A 25,460-nucleotide genomic window follows, 5' to 3' on the forward strand; every position below is an offset into this window, starting at 1 on the left:
TCAGTATCTTACTGTGACAGCTGCTGGTTTCACATAACCATTGTTTCTAATTTTTGTTTCTTCTAATTTTGCTATAACTAAATTTCATTAACACTTTAGGAAATGTGAACATTTTCCTTCCATCTGCTGAATGGCTTTTAAAATCCATTTACTTTGATTTAGCAAATCTGGAAACAGCTGGCAAAAATGATTTTTATTAAGTTCCTCAGTTTCATATTTACAAGATATGTGACTTTCGTATTCTTTCTTAAGGTCTGTAATTGGTTTCCATTTCTCAACTGTACAATTTCTTTCTAAATGCTAATCAACCAGGTGGTCAGATGTTTAGTTATCATTCTGCACATTAACCAGTTTAATGTGCCTCAGTTTAAAAGTCTAGAGCTGATGATTCAAACGACGTGCATAAAAACTGTAAGAATGGTTATTTAGTTTTCAGCCATTACTTTCTTCTTCCTCTTTCTAATTCTGAACTTGATTGTGATGATTAAATAACCTAAGAAAAGAATGTGAAAAATACGTTCCCTGCCCTGGATGCCTGTATACCAAAATGTTGACATTTTGCAGCCTCTGATGTACCATCAGGGTAAAAGAATGAGCGATAGAGACTGGTTTATGACCTTCTCATTAGCTTTCTGCTTATTTTTGGATGTGAGAGCCCATTCACTTTTAGCTTGCTCCAGCTCTACAAGAGGAGGCATTCTGCAGCCAGCGAAAGCCACTAATTTGTTTCTGGAGTGACAAGTCCATGATCCTGGTCTTTCAGAGCTGCAGAAGGTATGTCCATGAGTGCAAATCCATTAACAGAGAAAATTTATCCTTTTGAGACATATTCTTATATCTGATACATCTGCTTAGGGCTATAGTCTGCCACTACAATTTAAAGTGTGAATCAGATTCCCTACAGAATAATAATTTTTAAAAACCCAAACCCAAGCCCTTTCATATCACTTCCCACTGAACTGCACACAGCTGTACTAAAACAGCATCACTGAGGTGCTTTGTATCAAGCCATACCTGATGGGCTTTTCCAGCTCCATGAAGATATTTCAAGTTGTCATTTTGAGAATATGCAATTAAGGATCAGATGGCCACAGAGAAGTGCCAGGATATAAGATAGCAGAGGCAAGGCTTGAGTCACCAGTATTAAACAAATTTAATCTGTTCTTTGATTAAGTCTTTGACACTTAAGTAAGGGCTCTATGTTTTCTTTTTATTTTTCCATGAAAATATATTTTTCTCATCTTCTTAAGAAACTTAATTTGTGATCAGTTTCAAGCGATAACTGAGTTCCAGGAAAAAAAGAATACTATAAGCATTATCATTTGAACAAACATATATAAATCAGAAATTTGTCATAAAATTGTGGCAGTGGTGTATGCATCATTGTTATGCTCAATCTCCTCCCATAGATTCTTTCATTATCTCCAGTAGATACCACTGACATGAACTGAGTCAAAGACTTCCAACACCTTTGAGAATCCAGACTGCACAGATAAATCTTCACTGACTTTCTGCAGATGAGGTTAGCTTCTATGCAATGAGGAAATATCTGTGTTCCAAAATAACCTTTGAAAAATGTCACTAGACACTCTGGCACAGAAGGTTGACTAATTTGAGTGATGTTTCCAAATAAAAGAGTGAAAGACTGAGTAATGTCAGGCTCATATGACAAGTTTTGCAATATTTCTAAATAGAATACTGATAAACGATTACAACTTTAGCCATTGGAAAAGTTCCACACAGACACTGAAACCTCCCTTTGCTCCACTGAACATGAATCCTCAGATTCTTATGAAGTTTTCAGATAGTAAGAATAAATCTTGTTGAAATAGCATTTATGTAAGATAGACAGTGGTGTTCTGCCATATCTGTGTTTGAATTATGCACACATGATGTGCATAATCCACCAAAGTAAGGCTTTAAGTCATTAAACAGAAACTTTCAGTCAGTTACCATGAATTCCTAAACATTCATGAACACGTCTGTCAACTCATATCCATATCTTTTTGTGTAAGTAATTCTAATACTCTGAAATGTACCAGTTAAAATTTCAAGCACACAAAGCTGCACAGCATAGATTTTTTAAGAGGCTGAGTTACGAATATTATGCCTTTTATTGTCATAATGAGCTAGAAATACATTTGTCATGAAAAGCTTCATTTAGCATTTAGTTGTTGACTAAATGTCGACTGATGGTTGATAAAAGATAATGTGCATTTCACTGTACTACTGTCAGTAAGGCACTGAGCTTAACCCTGTGGGGTACAAAACAGGTCACAGTGACAGAGGATGTAAAGCTGGCTTGGTCGGTAGCAGTTTTAAAAACATCGTTTCAACTTTGCATGCAATCTAGGTAACAAGGGGCATCTCTGTTATTAACAAAGGTGAATAGCAAAGAGATGACTTGACAGGGGATGTTTGTAGAGTACTTTAGAAGTTGTACTTAATTACACTAATCAATTCATACTATCAGCTCTCAAGTTTATGCTGGCTTTATGTACATGACAGAAATCCAGTTGAGGATGGCAGAAGAGCATATGAAACAAAAACCTTCTCTCATCTCAAAACTAGAAAAACTTCCCCGTTCAGGTTTCTGGCACTTAGGCACTTAGGAAGGTAGAGAGCAGGATGTAATCAGAGGCAGTCACACATCTCACAGGTTCTCATTCAGGTTCCCCTCTCCTCCACAAGTTTCTCTTTGTCCCCTGAAAAAGCTGGAGTAGTAGCAAGAAGTGTGTGATCCTCCATCCAGTGCAGATCAGCAATGGTGCTGCTTTCCACCCCCAATTACAGCATAAGCCCATTGCGGAGGGCAAAGGTGCCTCACCAAGCTGAGATGTGCCCAGATATGTCCAAGAACCTGAAGCTGCTCTTGAAATACCATATATTTGGTGATAGTCAGGGTGAGTCAAATGTGGGATTATCTGAGTAAGCAGTTCGTAAATAGTATCACACCTTCCTTTTTCATGCACTTTAACAACACAAAGTTGTTAAAGTCATATTCCTTGCAAAATTTATATTCCTTGCAAGAATTCAAACCATGGCCCTGAGCATCTTAGCTTCTCTTAATACCTTGAGTGTTATCTCTGGGTAAGCAATGCCGAACATATTATTCAGAGCTAAGTCTGTTGCTCAGAAACTGGGTACACACCAGCAATCCTCACCCGCTGTGTATGAGATGTATGAGATGGAAGCCTGATATTTTGGGGCCAGAAATCCCTCAGTGTTGCCAAATGCAACCACATGCAGTGAATGCATTTATGAATACGCCATTTTCTGTGGTTTTAGTTTCTAAAATAAAACCTATATTTAGGACTAGATGTGGGACTTTCTCTCATTGCCATGGAAAAAAAAGATTTTTCAGGCCTGGCAACCAAATTTTAAAACAAATGTCCTAACCAACAAACCCCATATTAAATAAATAAATTAACATTAAACTTTATTGTTTTAAAGTCTCCACTATGATCTTTGTGTACACTATGAATGCCAATCTCACACAGCTTTACAGAAGAATGGGACAAAACCAACAGTCTCTGAGGCAGCAAAGGATACAGCAATGCTCATATTCTCTCTGCATACTGGGAACTCCAGGAGCCAGAAGGCAGAAGTTTTCTAGAAAGCTGTCCAAGAGAACAAATGTTGGGCCTTGGAGCATAATTAAGGAAATAACTACTTCTGTTTGACATTCCTCATGAAAGAATGTGTTATGTCTTATGAATTCAAAACATGCAATTAAACAAAACACATTCCCTGTTCTCTTGTTCCCCAAATAAAGTAATTCAGAAACCATCACTTTGAATTGCTGGCTGTATTAGCTAGCACAGACATCGAATATTCAGCTGGGAGCCTGTCTGAGCACAAATCCTTTAAGCTGCACTCCAAAAGTCAACTAAACTTAAGAAACAAAAAACCTCTTCATAACTACTATGTATATGATTATGAATAATTCCCTGGCAGTTATTGAAAGAAAATTATACATCAAACCACCCTCTTCTCCATATTTTGTACGCTTTCAACTGCAGATAAAGGACAGACATTAAGTTGAGTGTTAGCTGCATTGTAGCCGTCTAGTATGCATTGTTTGTGGAAAATGCCTTCATCTTAATTTTGTTAACTTTAAATTCAATGGGACAGATATTTATAAATTGGTATTTATCCTGCTCTGTTGAAAACATACTTTGGATACAAGGGCTGCATATTATCAACTAATTTTTCATCATAACTCTCAAGTTAGTTTCCTTATTATTCCTGCTCAAGGTTACACAATACTATATGAACAGAAGATGTATATTAATTCCACTTCTTATAATGAGAAAATAGTGAAAATTTTTTAAACTTTCATTGGTGTGTTTGTTTTGCAGAAGAAAAAAAAAAAACAACAACAAAACAGATAGCATAAGATGTTTACTTTGTCTTCCACTTGCAGTTTGATTCATTGATTATGAAATACAGTAATAAGAAGGAGAGCAACCTTGGTGAAACACACATTCATAAGGGGCCTCCTTTACACTTCCTAATCTCCTAAGAGAAAGATCTAGGACAGCAGGTAGGTGTCTAAGACAGCAAACTTCAGAAGCAGGAGGGATGGATGATGTTTCTTCACATAGCCTTTATGAAAATGTGCCATTCCAAATTTGAATATTTTATGATTTTGTTAATTCCCTCTCCTTTGAATATTTCTTATGAAGGGATTTCTATTCTTTATCTTCCAGTCTTTAATGAGCTTTTACCTCCCAACTAGGCACCAATAACTATCTTATATATTGTCATAACTTCATTTTACAAAAAGTCTGTGTAACATAAATATTTTTTAAGACAAGTATGCAAACTTTCAGTCACAATTTCAAATGTACCCGACTAATGTGACTATAAAAAAAATGTATGTATCATTAAAAATACTTAAATAATAACTTATGGAGTAGCCATGCTCCAAAAGGTTCCTTGATGTAGAAAATTGAAAGATCAGTCATTCAGGGATGAGAGAATGAGAGCATCCTGGGAAGCAGATTTATTGTGAGTTTCTAGGTTAAATCTAACACAAACTCTCTTAAAACCATGTTCATGCAGTTTCACAGATATAACAGATGTGTTCACTGAAAGAAGATTTCAATCCATACTGTGCAATTGTTGAAGCAAATTTATAAATTAAAATTGGAGTTTTAGAACAGAAAAGGCACTTTTGGTAAGTTCAAGCTGAAGGGAGAACATTCTGGTGATTAAAATCACTGTACGTCATCATTTCTTCACTCTCTTCTCCATACTCTACTTAATGGGTAAATAAAAACTGCGAGATTTTAGACAAAACTGAATAAACTTAGGGTTTTCCCCTGGACTAGCAAATGCATGCCTTAGCAGCAGATGCAATTGTGAGCACTGACTTTTTTATTTCCTAAAAAGTAATAGATTTCCTCAAGCATTTTGCAATAAGGGAAAAGATTTCTGTATAAAACTGTTAACAAACAGCTTAGAACACTGGGGTTTTTTTGTTTGTTTTTCCTTCTTTGCTCAGTGGCAAAAAAATAGCACAGAAATTTATAGTTTGAGTGTCTTCTTAAAATTAACTATGATATTCACTGTTCCTGAATACTACAAGGCAAAATCTGTTTAACTTACCAAATCATGTGTAATGTTAGCTACCATGATCAGGAGGAAGGATTTTGTGCCAGCTGTCTAAGTTTATACTTAGACATGAAAATAATACTCCAGGTAAAATATATTTTTCCTCTCACTTCAGTGTGGGGTAGACAACTGTACACTTGGCATTGGCTCAGTGAATTCTTGGGACTTCTCCACAAGATTAATATTTTAATGCTCGGTCACTGTATGCTCTTTAGTTTATAAGACACCCTTTGAAGATCAAGATTCTATTGCCTTAGGAAATGTACAAAGTCTGTAGCATAAAAAGATGAGCAAAGACAAAGGACACAGCAAGACTCAGTGGTCTCTAGCAGGGCAGGTTTCTGCCAGAAATGTTAACTCAGTAATTCCAGTCCATGGTCAGACCCATTGGGTTCATATTAGCTAAACTTCTAGGTAACAAAAATACTGCAGCTATATAGAAGCTCACTCAAAAATCTTAACTAAGCATCAACCTGTCTGTCCTTTTGTACAGCTTCCAATGGCACTGCAGCACTACCCCTCTGCACTTACCACCTGATGGCAGTACATCAGACAGTTTTCTGAATTTGGGACCTTCATGCAGGCAGCTTCAGCATACAAATCAAATGTAAATTTTATGATACTTTGATGCAATTGGCTTGTTGGATTTTCAGTAAGCCTTCAAAATTCAGGTGAACCCTTTCTGTGAAATAATGCCAGTTCTTGAAAGAACTGAGATAAAGTAGATTGAATTTCCAAACTGTTTTTTTTCTTTCTGTCTGACAGGAGGGAAAACTGGTATTTTCTAATCAAGGAGGTATGCACACCAATGAATAAAATACTCTTTTTTATCAAGAGCAAGACAGGTAAGATTATATTAAATACACTCCTATGGCAAATTATTGACCTTGGCCTGCATGACCTGCTTTTGCTATAATCAGTGCTGCTGCATCTAAAGAACCCTCTCAATAAAACACATAAACTGACCAGAAGCATCTTTTTTGACCTATCTCAGATTCAATGTCAAATGTATTTGCTTAAATTACCTAATTTTCATGGCATTTGGAATACCACCTTGTTGATTGTCACATCTCAATTGAGATTAATAATTTAACGCAGAAACATTGATGTTTTGAGTTAAATGCTGCTCAAAACACGTGTTTTACACTGTCTCATGCCCAAACAAAAGTAATGTATTGAGACCTCCACCTGAGTCATTAGTACATTACATAATTTTTTTTTTTAAATGGAGACTTCATATTTGGTAAGCCAGGTAAACAAAATTTTTCAAATGAGAAACATATAAGGCAATCACACAAAATTAGACGTCTGAAATAACTCAGATGATGCCATTTGTTCACCATATTCTTGCTATTTCAACTGACAATGAATTTAATTAGAATATAGTGTCCTTATAGTAAAAAAGGAGAATGTCGGTGTCATGTAAGTTGTTTTAGTGAATAATTTGGTCATATCTCATTCAATATAATGGAAAATAAAAGAGGATCTTTACTTATATTTGAAATCTTTTTTCAATTACATATCCAAACAAAATCCAGATGTCTCAGCACAATACTTTATGCATATGTTGAATAGCTTGTTTGTTCCTTTTGTTTACTTACTAAATAAAGAGAAATGCTGCTTTTCTTCTACTTTTTTTTTTTCCCAATGATCTCTAAGTATATCAACTAACATCTGATTCAAAACTTACTAACTTCTCTAGCATTTCTTAGAGAGGATCCATTTTTCCTGTTTGGCAGCATTGTCAGGACACTTAACTTAGCCTCTGTGTTTTTATCTGCAGCAGATAATATGTTGTGTTCTACTTCTATTGTCGAAAAAAATAGCACTGGCATAGTCAGTAAAATTGGTGAAATTTAATGGGTTGTTCTATAATTACACTATTTTTCTATAGCGTACCATTCAATTGCTGACTTTAATCAAACATACAAGCTAATTATACTATACATTTGAAGTTACTCTGAAAACAAAGATTATCCTTTACATGAATAATTTATACCAAATATTACACACACACAAATGTGCTTTGCCAGTAGCTCTGCTACTTAACCTCTTAGTAAATTTTTTTTTACTCTTCTACAAATTCTGTGTAAATCATTACTACATAAGAGTCAATTTCAGAATATGTGACAGAGGTAAAAAGGCACACAGCTTCTTCTGTTTTTATCTGATGCTTTAATATTATTGAAAAATGCAGTAAAAATTCACTTCCTTGAGCTGATATGAGTGACCATTTAATGTTGTGTCACTGAAAGTTCATACTAAATTTGTCTAAGGTGTTAGGTGCATTAAGTTGTTAAATCTAAGAATTCAGAAACATTGAAAATTATCATATATGTACAACCTTACAGGAAAAGATGTTAACTTAGTAAGACCTCAAATTAATTAAATTTCTCAGCAAAGAAACTTGGTGAAAAATACTTGGTTTTGTTCATGTTAAAATCCCCTCTATGCTCTATTGAAAAGTGGCCCCTTTCCACAAAGAGGGCCCTATATTCCAAAACACTTAATGTAGCTAAAGTGTTGAAAATAAAGGTTCTGAGAAATATATATATATGCATATACACATCTATCTATCTATCTATCTATCTATCTCTGCAAAGCTTTTATTTATTTAAAAATAAATATGTTGCTATTAAAAAAAGGTTGCAAAAGCTGCTATTAAAAAAAATATATACTGATCCTTTACAGTCTTGCTTTTTGTCATTAATCCCCAAGTTTTTCTTCTGTTCTGAGTTAGTTTTTTATCAGTGCTTGCCTACAACTCATGCCAGTTGATTTTGGTGATAGAGTAACACTGGTACAACACTGGGGAAAAAGAGGACGTGGTTTACACTAGAGAAGGAAGTCAGTATAACACTGGATATAGGAATCACAGTCTAAGTCGGGTAATAATAGAGCAAACCAGAAGATTAAACAGTTACCCAAATCCAAAATATATTTTAAACTACCTTAAAAGCCAAGTGAATGAAAGGATTTGGTCCTCTTAGACTTGAATCCAATCCCTAGCCTTTGTTTTTCTGCTAGCCTGTCTAATGATGAAAAACAGGGATAAAAAGTAGCCCTGACCTGGTTAGCAAGCATAAACTTTTCTTTGCAGTCTTCAAGTAAAACAGAAATTGCTTAGCCAAGGAATTGCTGCCATTCTATTTCTCCTTTAATTTACATGTCTTAATCTCTTCCTTAGTATTTTTTAAAATCCTTTTTACCCCTAAAGATCCTGGCATGATACAATATGTTACTTCAAAGTGACATCAAATTCTTTCAGCTTGGCATTTTAAAACATAAATATTTTTGCATCTTTCCCATTCCTATATTTTGGGGGATTTTTCCTGTTACTGCTGAACAACTGAATTTTTTGAGTTGTCCTATGTTAGCTGAAAAAAATCTCTCCAGCTCTGCAGGGTGTTGAATGTACAAAGTGTCATTGCATTTTTGTGTGGATGTTTTGTCTCCTTTTTTTCCTTCACAAAAGCTTCCATCTGCTTCCATGGCAGAAATAGGAGGCTGCACTTGTTAACCATGGGGCATCTGGTTGCTACTTCCTGCATCTTTTCCTTACTGTCTTATGACTAACCCTATTTTTCCCTTATCATGGAATGGATGATGCAGGGTTATAGTTGTTAGCATTTAAATGGAAAGAGATCATCATGAGAGACAACTACTGAAAGGCACACCATAACTTAGGTACTAAAATTTGGAAACAATTAGAAACATTGAGCTTGGTGAAGGCAGCGTCAAGCTCACACAAATTCAAACCCTAGAATAACGTAAACAGCTCTAAAAAAAAAGTCCTTGTATTCTTCACCACACTTATGTGGTATTCTGCTTCAATAGTTTAGATATCATAAGCTTTTCCATTCCCTTTCAAAAAGCAAGAGATTCTCAAACTTCCAAGCTTGCTTTTTCAGCTTTAACAGCAAACTTAGGAATGTCAAAGTAGAACAAATTCCCATCCTGGATTGTGTGACAGTCAGAGGTGCCAATCTGTCGGTGTACACATATGAGGTCAGCATTAATACTTCATATTAGTGTGGAATCTCTACTTGAAAAAAAAATCAGTTTCAGCATTGTTCTCTGCTAGGTTACTTATGACTGCAAGCAAAAGATGATTTGAAAATAAAAATCTCCATAGAAACTGATGATGGACAAGACCTAAGAGAGGACAAAAAGAAATTTTCAATTCAATCTCTTACATGAAGATAAATTTAAAAATTCCCACCTGAATGAATTAAAGCAAAAGGCCTTAAGCTGTAAATGTCTTCATTGCATTACTAGTAGTTTTACATCTAAAACTAAAGGAGGATTTTCCTAAACGACTTCTAAAAGAGAAACAATAGAACATATTAATCTGGATTCAAGGCTGGCAAATTTAATTCCTAGATGAATGTAATGAAACAGATAGGAAACTCTAGGTTAAGTTTCTGTTACAAAAAGGTACAAATCACTTCTTACTTTCAGACACTGTTTCATGTCCATGTGTAAATATAAATAGAGTAAATGATTAATTACTAAGATTATCTCTGATTATTCTTTACATTATTTTGTCATACATTACTTTTATGCCAGAAATCTACGCAGCGTCTTCTCTTTCAAAATTTCTATAGACCCCTGTACCCAACAGAAGGGAATAAAAAAGCTGCTGTCCGTCTTCACTGCTATTTAATCAGGTCGTGGTGCCATTATTACTGCTGGTAGATTTTCTGTACAAAATTATTTGTGATGGGTTGTCAGCGTTTGTGCCATTTGTGTTGGATAACCTGAAGACGAAATGAAGAGCTTGTGATGCTGTCCTGGTGCTGCAAGGAGACTGACAGTGTCAGAAAGAGCCTGCTTGTAAGAAACCAACCCATAAATATTTTTGAAAATCCTTAAAACAGATAGACCTTTTCATATGGAATCAGCATACAGAGCATGTGGCCTCAGATTTTTTTAACTCAGAACTCTGAGGCTTATAGGCAGATTTAGTGTAGTGTTGAATAATGGTTTCAGATACCTGGCCTCTGCAGGTAGCAGATGAGAAGTTGTGGTTTTAATCCCATAAATTGTTCTCTGTTCTCAAATCCTCTACTCTCTTCAATGGACAACAAAGAAAACAAGGACAACCAGAAAACAAGGAAATAAGCACTAAAATATCTTAATTTTGCAGGTGGCTAAACTAAATCTCACAGCCCAGAAAAGGAAATGTTTCTCATGCAGAGACTGCTGAAATCCTTGTCTGTATACAGCCTCCAACTTCCATCTTTCCTCTTTCAACAGGCCCTTCAGATGATGATGGATAGTAACTGGAGAGTTCAAAGTATAATTCAAGTTGAAATGGATGTCAGGAGGCCCCTAGACCAAACTTCTACTCAAAGCGCTTCAGCTGTGAGATCAGATCAGACTAATATCTCAGGGCTTTAACAAGTCTGATCTCCAGTGTGTTATGGACAAGAGATTGCACGAACTTGTCACACAACATCTCAGATCCACGGTTCCATGACTTCTGTAGCCCAGGCTGCCAGTAATTGCCACATCCCAGGACTTCTTTCCCAGGGAACAGTAGATCCATCTGTGTCACCCTTGGTTGTGCCAACCAGTGTCTGTATCATGAAGTTATCTTTGTAACCCTCCAGAAATCTCCTCAACTTTTCATGTCTCATCACATTGCCGCTCCAGCTGATGTCAGGGAGTCTTGACTCTTCAATGAGCATCAGCGTCTATGATCCTAAGAGTTCCTAGAGCTATTTAAAGAAGGCTTTTCACATTTTTATCCTGATCCAGTAGGCTGGAACAATCTACCCCCATGCTCTTGTCCTCACTTATCTCTTCTTAGATTCTGATCCACATATGTTCACCAGACCATCATTCATTCCATAAAAGCACTCTAGGCTCCTGAGCTAATCTTCTTATCAGAGTGCAGTTTCCTCCTCTTCTCCCTGCCTGTATTAGTGGTGGACTGACTAGGAAGTGTTAGGTTAACAGTTGAACTCAATGATCTTAGAGGTCTTTTCCAATCTAAACAATTCTATGATTCTATCACACTCCCTCTGCCTTCGTGAGCTCTCCCTCTGCCTGCATGGGCCCTGAGAGCTGCATCCCCTCTCCAGATCTACTCTGGGCCCAGGATGGCACTCTGCTGTGATCCATCACCACTTGTATGAGGAATGAGCAGCTTCTGCCCTTCCCTGTGCATGCTTCTGCCCAAACTAATGCATTTGTTGAGTACTGCTGGGAGCTGAACTCTGGGCTGGCAGGCAGTACAGGTGTCTCCCTAGCACCAGTTGAACAGGGATTATCACTGCCACTTCAGAAGTCAGCTGAAGACAGAAGGGCAAAGTATCCTTTGACCAGCAATATCTGATGGACGCTACCAGAAACAGGAACTCTAGGAGCCTCTAGGAGCTCTGTAGCAGCTGGACCAGCACGCACCAGCAACACCAACACGTACCCTGAGGCTCCCAGAAGTTCCCAGATCTGGAAGCAGAGTTCACAAACTGCTGTGCAAACCAGTGTGTCTGCTAGCAACAGCCATTTACATTGCTTGTTTACCGAATAAGCTTACAGCAAGGCATAACTGGAAGATGATCAAAATTATCACCTTTTCGTCAAAACAGACAGTGCTATAACGAATAAATTCTTCAGTGGAAACATTGCTTTTTTCCAGTGTTTCCAGATCTAAAGGAAATACTTCTTTTATCTTTTTAACTCCACTGAATTTTGACTTCAGTTTCAGGTCAAAGTTAGGTGAATAAAATACTTTGTGTTAATCATTTCATTAAATAAGATTATTAGATATTTTCTCATCAATAAATGTGCAGCAACCCTGTAAAAAATTAACTTACTATCTCTGACCTTTTGACACATCTTAATTGAATCTTTTATTACTGTTTCTATTTTGTGAATATTTTATCTATTGGGCTTGGTTTTGGACAAAAGAACATCTTCAAACACTGAACTTTCCTAGTGACTCTGTTACAGAATATGGATCATCTTCCAAAAAGTACATAGCTTGGAGGAAAGGAAGGAAAATACAGAGTCGGAGCCAAGAAATCCTTCAGAAAAATAGATCACAAAACAACGTTTGCCCACGTACAGAAGCTGATAACAGCATTGCAAAATGATAAATAAGCACATACAACGAATAAACACAGCTAACGATCCTTTCAGCAGGGAAATGCCATTTTAAAATTAAAATATAGTTTATCATATTAATAAAAAATTCTATTTTAGTTAACCATTTTGGAACAGATGTTAAGAATGCAGTGTTTTCATGCTGCAAGAATGTGTCCAGAGTATGGACAGACAAGGAAGTACACAAGGGCAAACCTGGAACTGGTGAAAAATAATATTTTGAAACAAACTAGATTTGTGTAACTTTGTCATTTTAGAAAGATATATTGAACTTTCCAGCAATGGTATTTTCAATGACAGCATACTCTGAGACTTATCTCAAAAGTTTCTGCCTTACATTCTTTTCTATGTCTCCAATCAGGTTAGCAACTGCAAAAAAACATCTGAACTATAGCAGGAAGTTTGTTCCCCTCAGATAATCTGTGCTGAAATAACCTTAAAAATAATCCCAAGTGACAAAATATGCGTTCACATCAGGTAATTTGCATCATAAAGGCTATATCATTTAAGCATTGTTATCCTCTCCAAAGGCTTCCAATTCTACCTTCCTAAAATTTTGCTGAAATTACCTTTTCTCCCCTAATGCATATTGCCATTCCTTTTCAGATACTTCACACTGATAGGGAAGCCTTCAGTATGATTTTGCAAAAAGTATTTCTTACACTATTGGCAGATTTTTGCACAAGGAGTTAGAAACAGATCTGTAAAAATGCCAATTGTGTTTTTCTAAAACAAGGTTTTGTTGGTTTTCTTTCTCCCTGCATGCACTACCACTACTCTACATACAGCCTTTAACACCAGGCTCTTATATTCATGTTTTTTCCTGGTGTTCCTTTTATCCTTCACCAGAAGTGGTAGATGTCAGGTATTATAATAAAGCCCTCTTCAAAAATTATTCCCTTTTTTTCTGATTCCACTTACAAATTGATGTCTTGTTCATTTCATACTGGTATACTTAGCTCTTTAGTAATTCTTTCCTTTACAAGACTCAGATGTAGAATTTACCCTGAACTTCAAGAGAGGCAACTTCGGCCTGCTGGAAAGCAGCTCTGTGGAGAAGGACCTGGGGATCCTGCTGGACAAGAAGCTGTCCTTGCACCAGCAGCTTGTCCCTGTGGCCAAGAAGGCCAAAGGTATCCTGGGGTGCATTAGGAAGGGCATTGCCAGCAGGTCAAGGGAGGTGATCCTGCCCTCTACTCAGCCCTGGTGAGGCCTCATCTGGAGAGTTGTGTGCAGTTCTGGGCTCCTCAGGACAAGAGAGACATGGGGCTCCTGGAGTGGGTCAAGTGAAGGGCTGTGAAGGTTATTAGAGAACTGGAGCATCTCTCTTATGTGGCTGAGGGAGTTGTTTAGCCTGGAGTAGAGAAGCATGAGAGGGGATCTTATCAATGGATACAAATATCTTAAGGGCAGGGGATAAGAGGATGGGGCCGGGCTCTGCTCGGTGATGCCCAGCAACAGGAAAAGGAACAACAGGCACAAAATGAAAGTCACCAAGTTCCATCTAAATATGAGAAAAACTCCTTTACTTTGTGGATGACAGAGTACTGGAACAGGCTGTCCAGGGATGTTTTTGACTACCCTTCTCTGGAGATATTCTAAAACCTGCCTGGACGTGATCCTGTGTAACCTGCTGAACCTGCTTCATCAGAGAGGTTGAACTACATGATCTCCAAAGGACTGCTCCAACCTCAACCATTCTGTGAAACAGCTCAGGTCTTTAGCTTGTGTGTTAATGACATACATGCATTCTGGAGCATCTCTTTTACGAGGAGACACTGCAGGACCTCAGCCAATTTAGTCTGGAGAAGACTGAGAAGTGACCTCCTTAAAGCATATACATATCTCAAAGGCATTTTTCAAGAGGATGGTGCCAGACTCTTTTCAGTGGTGCCCAGAGGTCATGGAGTCTCCCTCTCTGGAGACATTCACGACCCACCTGGATGTGCTCCTATGTGACCTGCTCTAGGTGACCCTGCCTTGGCAGAGGGATTGAACTGTATGGTCTCCAGAGGTACCTTCCAACTCTAAGAATTCTGTAATTCTGCAATATTGACAGATTTTAGCAAGTTTATAACATTGTTAGCAACAGGACTGAACTATTTAATGCCAAGTTTTTCGCTAGGTGGCTTTGCATACAACTAAATAGTTTTGCAAAGAATTTTTCAGAATGGCATAAGCAGTATTCTTTTTTTTCTCATTATTAGTGGAAATGTTTACTACATATAGAAGGGTTAAGCTTTATTCATGCAAAATGGCTGCAGGAATTGGACCCCTAACAGCCTCTAATATATTATCATATTTTAATACTGTAAGTTATAATTCAAGTCTACCAAATTCAGTTGCACTGTACATGAAAACAAGAGTTGAGACAGGCTTTTTAATAAACTGAGTGTTCTATGGCCATAATTAAGTAAAAATTTGACAATTGATTTAACATCGATATTTTTACACAGGGACTACACCTTTTTTTTTCCTTTCCACCACATATAGCATAGATTTCTAAGTCTAGAGGTCATTTTTCACTCCACTTCTCACCCCAGTATCCTTGTATTTTTTAAATTTCTGAGACTGAAGCAGCAGCTAATCTCAACGTATCATTCTTCTTATGCTTTCATAAACATAAGAGAAGTTCTGTGATTTTCATATATATTTCGTTCAAGCTCTGAGCCAAGATTGAATCAATTAGAGTGATTTTCCTAGTTAGACATAAATATGTAACAACTCTAATCTCTGTTTAATGACATAAATAGCTTATATTTAGTTCTTCTGAAAATACTTGAGAAGGTTATGCTATACATAAATGCTCTATTTCAATCGTTCTTTTCCATGTACCTGCATCTGAGATACATCTCCACTACTGCTGCTGAGTTTCACAGATCCCTTTGTATCAGACACTCTATTCACCTATACGAAAAGGAAGATCCAGGTTCCAGACAATTTGCAATTTAAACATAAGGCAAGAGATAATGTGAGGATATGAAATGACAGCAACATATATCGAAACAGTAGAAAAATAATGACCAGCAAAACAAGCTTTGGCCACTTCTTCTAGTGGTGTAAGTTACTTCACAGGTTTTTATAGACGTCTGAGAAATTTTTGATGAGATGGGCTAGCCCTGCGACAGATTAGGGATGAGGGACATTTTTAAAAGCAGTAAGAGAGGCCTTATAAAAATATGCTAGCTAGCTGTCTTATCTTCTTCCATCAATTTGTCAGCAAAATTCAATTTTTCAAAAGCTTTTCTGTTTGCAACTTGCAGACCTAGGCTTAGTGCAGCAGATGCTGGTCAGGGTAGAAACAAGCCATGCGTACACATTTGGTCTGTGGAGGGTCACCGACACTTGCTTCTCCTGATCAGCAATTTAACACTGTTTGCCTCTCCAGAGGGCACAGGTGTATTGCAACTGCTGCTAGAGATGAAGTTGTAATCACTGCAGTTTAACACTTTCAAGGCTCACTTCTGTTCCCATGCAGATTAACCCAAGACCCAAAGATAGCAACTAATACAAGCAACTACTGATGATCTTCTTTCAGCAAAGTAGTTGTAGATTTAACTTGTAATGATGTCCATGCTTGGGTCCTGAATTTTGTCCAGCTAATTTTACATACACTGTTGGAACATCAGTCATACTGATAAACTGATTATGTCTTATCAAACTTCCTTTTTTTCCCCCAGAAGTTTAATGTAGCCATTAAAATATAGAAGATAATCCTGTGTTTAGTATAAATCTTTAGCTACAGCTAAATTATTTATTTCATCAGTATATATATATATATATATTAATATTGCACACAGGTAATTTGGAGTAAAGTTTAATAAAGTTCACTTTATAAATCCATATTCGTATACATCTTTTATACTAATTTCTTCTTTTTGTGAAGTTAAAGTGGGAGAAATGAGGAAAAAGCCCATTTTCACTTTTAGTTTGCACTGTTAATCCCAAAGGCTTCTGAACTACAAGAGTAGATGATAAATCCGTGCTGTAGTTTTTGAATCTATAAATGAAATACTGAAAGAAATTATCCATTGTCAATCTGTGAGTAGCATTCTACAGTGTTGCAGCGGGGATTACTGCAACAAGCATATTTCAAACCAGGAGTCCCGTGGAAATGAAGTATATATGGACAGATTCGTGGTAGATGTTTCATAGATGTTTATTTCTCCAGCCACATGGCCGGGGCTCAGCTCAGGAACTCCGCAGTCACGGGACCCGAGGGTCCTTGGCCACACCAGGGAACACAAACCAACCAATGGGGAATGAAGCTGAGCAGGGGCAGGGAAACCCCGTGTCTCCCCCCCAGGGCCCCTCTCCCAGGGCTCCATGGCAGGGGAGGGACCCCAACACTACAGTATAACTTTTTGACCAGAAATGAAGTACAAATGCTGCCAAACCACTTAATTAGTGCATTTAAGAAGTCTGTGCTCTGTTACAAGACCTACTAGGACAGTTTCTGGGAAGTTGGAGATTTGCCTAGGCAATACCCTGCAAAAAGACACAAAACCACCAACAACCCACAAAGCACATAGAGGGTTTCTCAAGATGTGTACAATTCCAAAAGCCAGAATAAAAGACAGCAAAAAAACCCTTCCTTGTAAATAGCAAAGAAGAAACCAAAGTGAAAGTCACATTATCATTGGAAAAGAACAAAACTCTTGTATTGGTTGTGCACAGCCTGGTTTTTGGTAGCAGGAATCTCTGATGGCTCTGAAAGATGGACATGCTGCTGGCCAGAACTGGGCCAATTAGAAAGGTGGGTGAAACCACTGTGATGACATTTAAGAAGAAAATAAAAGAAAAAAAAGTCACAAGATTTTGGATTCTAGTCAGAGAAGAGGAGGAGGTGAGAACATGTGAGGGAAACAATATGGATACACCAAGGTCAGCGAAGAAGGAAGGGGAGGAGGTGCTCCAGGCACTGGAGCTGAGGTTCCTCTGCAGGCCATGGTGAAGGCCATGGTGAAGCAGGTTGTCCCCCTGCAGCCCATGGGTCCATGGGGGATGCAGAGATCCACCCACAGCCCATGGAGGAGGTGCCCATGCCGGAGCGGGTGGATGCCTGGAGGAGGCTGTGATCCAGTGGAAGACCCAGTGGAGAGAGGGGGCCCTTGCTTCCAGGCTGGAGCAGCCTGTCCTTGGTGGTCTGCACTCCATGGAAAGAGAGAGCCACGGCACAGCAGTTTTGGGAGGGCTGTGTGCCTGTGGGAGGGGCTCTCGCTGCAGCAGGTGCAGTGTGGCTGCTGCTCCTGAGAATGGACCCACGCCAGGGAAGTTCATGGAGAACTGTCTCCCGTGGGAAGGGACCCCACAGAGGAAGGACTCCTCTCCCTGAGCAGCAGGAGGAAATCTCGGTGATGAACTGACCACACCCCCATGCCCTCCCTGCACTGTTGGTGGGGAGGAGGGAGGGGCTGGGGGGAAAAGATGTTTAAAGGGCTTAATTTATTTCTCATCATCCTCTTCTGATTCTGTTAGCAATAAATTCACTCTAACTTTAAGTTAAGCCTGTTTTTGCCCTTGAAGTGTTTTGTTGGTTTCTTTCCTCCTGGTCCTTGTTTCAACTCATGGAGCCTTCCTTAACTATTTTTTCTTTCTCTTCTCTGCCCAGCTGTGGCAGGGGAGGGTGAGCGAGCAACTCTTGTGGGTGCCTGGCATTGGGCCAGCGTCAAACCACAACAACTCTAAAAACCTATACTGCAGAACTGAAGGATTCAACATTCATGTTCCCTTAGATATTGGAGAAAGAAATATTCACTGCAAAATCCATGCTTGTTTTAGGAAGTCCACAATGTTCAGTGGTGCACAACTGGTGGCACCTAGATCAAATCTGGACACAAAGAGCTCTCTTCCATCAACACATTCCCTATATTTCAGGAAAAGCAGACAGTGTTTAAATTGTCCATGGCATTCAGACATTAAAAAGCTGCCTCCTGCACACAGCCTCCTTAGTTCAAGTCCCTAAATTCCTGCACCTGGCTGAGGAGGATCAAATGCAGGCAGCTTGCTGCCTTCAGATGGCCCTGATACCCAAGGGAGGGATCGTGGGGTTAGATGAAATTGGAGAAATTGGATATCTCAGGTCTATCTACACCTCTTTAGATTTGTTCATTTGTTTGAAAGATTTCTGAAGCTTTAACTTCAGCTGAACTGCTGTACTGCACCCCCTTAGTCAAAAATGCTAGGGAGAAAACATGAGTTTTGGGAGCAAGAAGATTTCTTCTGAACTTTCATATTACATACCTTTATGTTTTGTCTTCAGTGGCTTTGGTTTTGAAATAAGGGAAGTGGTCTAAAGTCTAGCAAGTTGCACTTTCAAGGATTCTGCTTTTACAACTTTATGATTTGCTTTCAATAAGGTATACTCAGAGATGCCAAGTAGGATCTTCAACCTGTTGTACATCTCAAGATGCATAATGAGAATCACAATATCTCATCCATAGAAAACACCTCTTATGAATAGAAAATCCTCAGACATACCAAAAATTGTATTTATTATTTATCTATATTTTCTGTTTGAGTCAGAGGCAAAGAACACAGTATCTCTCTCCCTCCCTCCCTTTCCACCTGCCCCTTAAAAAAGCATGTCTTTTTCATCACAGGGCAGAATTGTCATATGCAGAGCTCAGAAAAGGAAACAGATGAATCTAAATGCACACTGAATTCTCAGTAACCTGGATTGATTGAGAACTGTGTTTTCTAGATTAGTTGTAGCTTCCTTTTAAATAAAAAAGGTAGCTTTAAACAAAACAAAACAAAATTTTGATTCAAAAAAACTGCTGAAATAAAGGTGCAGACAACACTGCTTTTCCTTAGCCCTCTAAATCTGACATCTATTTCTAGCTTTTATCTTTGTCAAGATAAGGGCTTCATATTATATACTTCTAACACCTTCCTAATTTTCTGCTTTTTTCTTTTCAATTTCCTAAAACCAAAACTGGTTTTGAACCTATCCATCTGGCTTATGTCATTATAACTGTCTGATTGGAATTATCTTCCCTATGGCTTTGCTAAGCCCATATATTACTTTGCCTCCAGGAATCTTCAGTCTAGTATCTTCTCTTTTTTTTCCTTTTTTTTTCTTCCTTTTTTTTTTTTTTTTTTAATTACCTTATGAAACAGATTTAGGAACGATATTTTCTTATCCCCTGAGAACCGAAGTTCTTTCTCATAGATCTTACTGAGTTTGAACACAAATGGCATCTTTATAGGCAACAATGAATGTAAATAAACTTCTTAAGCACTCAAATCTCTTGCATACTAAAGCAAACAGAACATTGTGCGTTTGTACGTTTTCTAAGTGAATGAAAAATCCATAATATTGACAGCAAATACATGGAGCAGATTTATGTAATTATGGCTTGAAAGTCAGACAATAATGTAATCTATATTATTTAAGTTAGATTACCACTAATGCCAATACATTTATCACCCTTTTCCCAAACGACTTTGTTCAGAAGTTACAGAAGTCAAGGGAAAGAAATTTGTTGACGTCAACGAACTTTGAATTAAGTTCAGACTGTTTACTTGATTTGTCTGCTCTGGTACCTAAGAAAGCACTTTTTTCTTTTTCAAAGCAATAAGTTCTTTCTTTCACAGACTCCAGTTCTGCATATTGTCAGCATAAAGGCTAAGCAGCTGACAGCATTTCTCAAAACATGATACTATGCTAATTTCTGATGCAACTGAAAGCAGACTGCATGAACAGAAGGACTGGTATTGTAGATCATCTGTTTGTTTGCAAAGACACATTTTTTCTCAAGTGACCAGTATGCTGAATGATTGTTCTCTTGACAAAGTTTTGTATCCTATATAGATGGCCAAGATTATCATAAGTAAGTGGCAAATATGAGCTAAGTGTTTGTGACAGAGGTGTCTGGCCTCTTAGAAATACTAAGTATCCACCTTCTGCAAATCATGGTAGGTTTAAAAGTACCTGTGGTTTGGTCACCGAAAAACCCCAAACAATCAAACCAAAACCAAAGCGATAAAATCCGAGTTTACACTGGCAAGTTACTATGTATTTCTTCTGCAAAAGACAGAATGAATGTCACAATTTACCTTTTCAAGAAATGATGAGCAAAGATCCATCAGCTGCATATAAAGGACATGTACATGCATTGCCATGACAAATGGAAACAATCTGGATAGAATCTTGGAGACATAAATTGTATTTTATGGAGCATATCATTGTATTTGGTTGTTTACGAGATGCAGAATGGCATGACAAATGAGGTGTGACACAGCAAGTCAACTTTAAAATAAAACAAAACTCTTCTATTTCTGGATCTGTTACTTTGGATTATGTCTCAACAAAACAGATCCATAGGAAAGGAATGATGAAATATTCAATGCATTTGAAATGTCAAGGGTTGTGGCAGTTCAGCTAGAGTTAAATCCTGGTGGAGGTAAGTTTGGCTTTCCAGCTATAGAATGGATTTTAGTTCATTCCTAACACCTAATTATGGTTTAGAGTACTTTCAAGAAGTTGAAAACAATTACAACCATTTATGAAAACATATTTCAGGTCACTTATGTTCACTATGTCCTCACTACTGAAGATTAGGAACTATTCTTGAACATATTCATTTTGTGGAATCAGTTTGTATACCAAGAACATACGGTAGCACTAGAGATGAGAGGAGATATTCAGTTCTTAACTACGTAAGTGGTATATTAGAGCAGAAAACATCAGAAACAACCAGCTAGTTTTGGATGTTTTAAAAAATATGATAAATATTGCCTATTATGTTTTTTTTTTTAATTCTTACAAAAACCGTGACATAAGTGAATACTGCCGCCAACAATTTTTTACATAAGTATCCCTGATAATAGCATAAGATTCAAGTAATTTAATTGAAATTATGACTACGTTATGGTAAAACCAGTTTAGAACTGTAAGAAACCATGCTGTAAGAAATCTTAGAGGCACTTCAGGATAGTTCTACTATACTGCATTTAATCTGTGAAGAGTATTCATGGTTAAGGAATTCTTTCTCTGCTCTCTTGTTTTCTTGTATTCATAAGAACAAATATAGAGCATAACAAACATGACCATCAAAGTACATCACTATTCTTCTAGTATAAAAATGCCACATTTGAAAACTGTTACTTAATTATTAAAAGTAGTTGAATATCTTAGAAGCTTTTTCTCTGCCACACTCCTGTGAAAGCTGGCTGGCAGTCCTGACTGCAGGCTATAATACGCCTCTCTCATCAGTAATAGTAGCATCCTAGGAAGTGCTTAAACAAAAGGATATATATTGTCAGAGGCATTCTGTTGAGAAGGAAGTCTTGATTTAAGACAGCATACTGAGAAACTTGAAAACAGATGCTCCAAAGTGGGCTTGGTTTTCTGGGTTTCTTTTTTGTTTGTTCGGGCTTTTTTGAGATTAAGGCAAAACAAGAAAGAGATCTCAGGGGAAAGTCAGATACATGTAAAACTTTGGTATCCCTTCAATAGAAATGAAGATTGCTGGCAACATCAGCAATCTTATCAATCTACTTACAAAACATATTTATAGAGAACATAGAAATTTCTCTTCCTCAAGAGTGGACAGTGAAAGGAAAAGAGGAAATGAGCACAAGTTGATTCAGGGGAAATTCTACCTGCATATAAGAAAAAAATCTTCACCATGAGAACAGTTGAACACTGAGATGGGTAGCCCAGAGATGTCAGGCATTCTTCCCTGATGGAAATATCAAAGAGTTGGCTTGACAGAGCCCCAGATAATCTAATCTAAGGTCCTGCTTTCAAAGGAAGATTACACTAGATGATCTCCAGAGGTTTCTTCCAGCTTAAAACTCTCCATGATGTTACGAAAGGAAACCTTTGCTATCATCCAGGTTACCTAAGTTCTTTGTGATGGTGTTTTTTGTTTTTATGTTTCAATGGTTGCTAAACTACCACAGCTATAAGAAACTTCAAGAGTAATCTAGACCACAAACCTGCTTTAAGGCAGCTTCAGCTGTACCCAGTATCACACTGTTGGTCAAAAGCACTGTTGCTTAATTTTAAAAGCCTTATTTGACCAATACCTTACAATTATTACTGTAAGGAAACTGTCATATTCCTCACACCTAACTTCAAGCTTTCTCACTGCAGTTTAAGCCTATTACCTTTTTCCCAAAAACCTGTTGGTGCAATTATTCTTTTATTCTTCTTAATTAGTTTTGAGTGTGTTTTATAATGTCCTCCCTCTGTCTCTTCTTCAAGCTAAGAACATCTTTATTCTGCCTCTCCTGATGGGTGCTGGCCCTGGATGTTTAAAATAGGAAAGTGCACAGTTCTCCCTATGGAGACAGCTGCTATAAAAGACTTGGTGCGTAGTGCCATCCTCCTCCCACCTCTTCACTGAAGTCATTTGGAATTAAGCACATAAGTACTGCTGCAGAAATCTGCCCTAAATATAGTAACTGTTCAATGCAATGATTGGGTTTCTTTGTTAATTCACCTTTTTGTCTGTGGGATATTTGCAAAGGGATATTTTCCTGTAGCAAAATTTGCTTCTTAGTTTTATCTGCGTATAGCTTAGGCAGTCAAAGCTGGGTTATGAAGGCTCTGAAATCTGAAATAAATAATTATATTTTAATGATAGGGAAGCTTAAATGAAAGATTACTTAAGTTTTGTTTAAAATCTGTGACCTTTTAAATAATCTGCACACAAATTTTTCTTCTTTTTCATCCTTTTTGTTGCTTGTGATTGTAAGTGGAAAAAACCTATTCCAACAGCTCACAATCATTCATATATACAAACATTATCTAATGCAGTGTTAGCAAGCTCAGGATAGAAATATTGCCATAAAGTACTAAGGGTTGCAAATGAGTTAATGTGCTGTAGAACTGAGCCTGAATACAAATGTAAATTCTTGTAGGCTATTCATAGGTTTAAGCTCAATAACTATTAAAATTATTTCTAGGTATTTTAGCCTACATCTAATTCTAAACCTTGTCTAATTTTTACTGTGCCATGCAGAAAGGTTCAGAAAGTGTGACCTAGATTTAATAGTTCAAAGAGAAAGAACACACAAGGGACACACTGATGTTAGCATCCTAATTAGAAAATGAAACAGTTAAGTGGAGACAAAACATTTTTGTTCCATAATAGAGAAATGGTTCTAAGCATATCTGGCAATGTCATCAATCACCATCTCTCCCATGGATAAAAGAAATTATTGGCTTATAGTTCAAAAATGTCGATGTTTTACCTTACTCAAGAGCAACATTGGGATATATCTATTAATTTTATTACGGATCAGAGATGGAGGAAGAACAAACCAGACATTTAAATGAGATTAAAGGCCCTAGTTAAACTGAAAAGAGACAAGAAAACCAGTTAAGAATGACAACAAATGTTCCTATGTGCCAATGTAAAACAAAAAATAAAGCCACACAACAATTTGTTGTTTTTGTGATCTAACAAAAACTGACTTGTACTATACAAAAAAATATCCTTGAATATGAAGGATTACTAAAATACTTTAGATACATAGCAACTATGAAAAAAACACATTTATTAAAGTGGAGCGAGCCACTAGATATGATTTGCTCTATGTTCATCAAACTGTTTGGCATCCTTTAGAAGAATAATTACAGCTTTTCTATAGAAGAATTATCCAATAGATCTCTGCTCTGCCTCAGCACATAGCATGTCCTATGGTGAAATAAATATGTTTGAGGTCCATTCCTGCAAAGTGATGATATTTAATGTGAGTTGATATATATTTGAATGAAACTTGAAATATTCATGTATAACAGAAAATATTTTCTTCCTAAAGTTGCATTAATAATAGGTGGGAGAATAATTTCCTACTGCCAATTGTGACACAGCACAACGTACAAGTAATATATAATTAATACTGAAGCCTATGGTCCACACACAACAGAATATTAAACAGAGCAAGAGTTGCAGATCAAATCAGGGTAAACATTCACAGCTGACTGGTTTGCATTTCTTCTGAGATTGCTGCAATAGGTCAAAATCCTAAAACAATTACAGCAAAAAGAGGGAAAAAAATAAAAATAAAAAAACAAGTGGAAAGAAGAGATAATATTAAATAACGTCCCCCTCCACAAACTCTTTCCAATGAGACTACATCACATCTAAACTATCTATATAGAATTACAAGATCAGTCTGCATGTTTAAGGCCTTTCAGAAGGGAAGCAGAAAATAGGGGGCACAGAAAGGTTTCCAAAGAGATTGTTATCCAAGTCATCCAAGCCAAAAAGAAGTATAATAATCAGAATGAAGGAATCTTGTTATATTTTTGAAATCATTGAAATACATTCCTACATTCAGGCATACACATTGTCCTTCATGGGGTAATAGTTTAAGTGGTGCAAAAGGCAGAATGTCAAAGAAGAGAATGCAGAGCTGAAGAATACTTAGAGAAAGAAACTGACATTTTTCTAGAAAACAAAGAGTAATTGAAACTCTGCAAGGAACGCCAGCAATGACTTTTAAGATATATAATTAGAAAGAAACAGTTCCCACATATACCCCAAGTATCTCAGTAAAAGATGTTGGCCAGAAGCAAGCTCCAAAAGGCCTCTGATCAGCCAGTGAGTCACACTACTAAGGAAAAAAGAAAGAAAAAGCTTGTTCAAATTGCTCAGAGGGTGAACAGTTGTTAGGGAGAAGGAAAAAAACAAACCAGAGCATGATCAAATGACTTAAATGACTTACTGGTACAGTCGTTGCCTCCCAGTGAAAATTTCTACTAGACC

This window comes from Corvus moneduloides, chromosome 1 (genome assembly GCF_009650955.1).
Source record: "Corvus moneduloides isolate bCorMon1 chromosome 1, bCorMon1.pri, whole genome shotgun sequence".
In the NCBI taxonomy this organism is placed as follows: domain Eukaryota; kingdom Metazoa; phylum Chordata; class Aves; order Passeriformes; family Corvidae; genus Corvus; species Corvus moneduloides.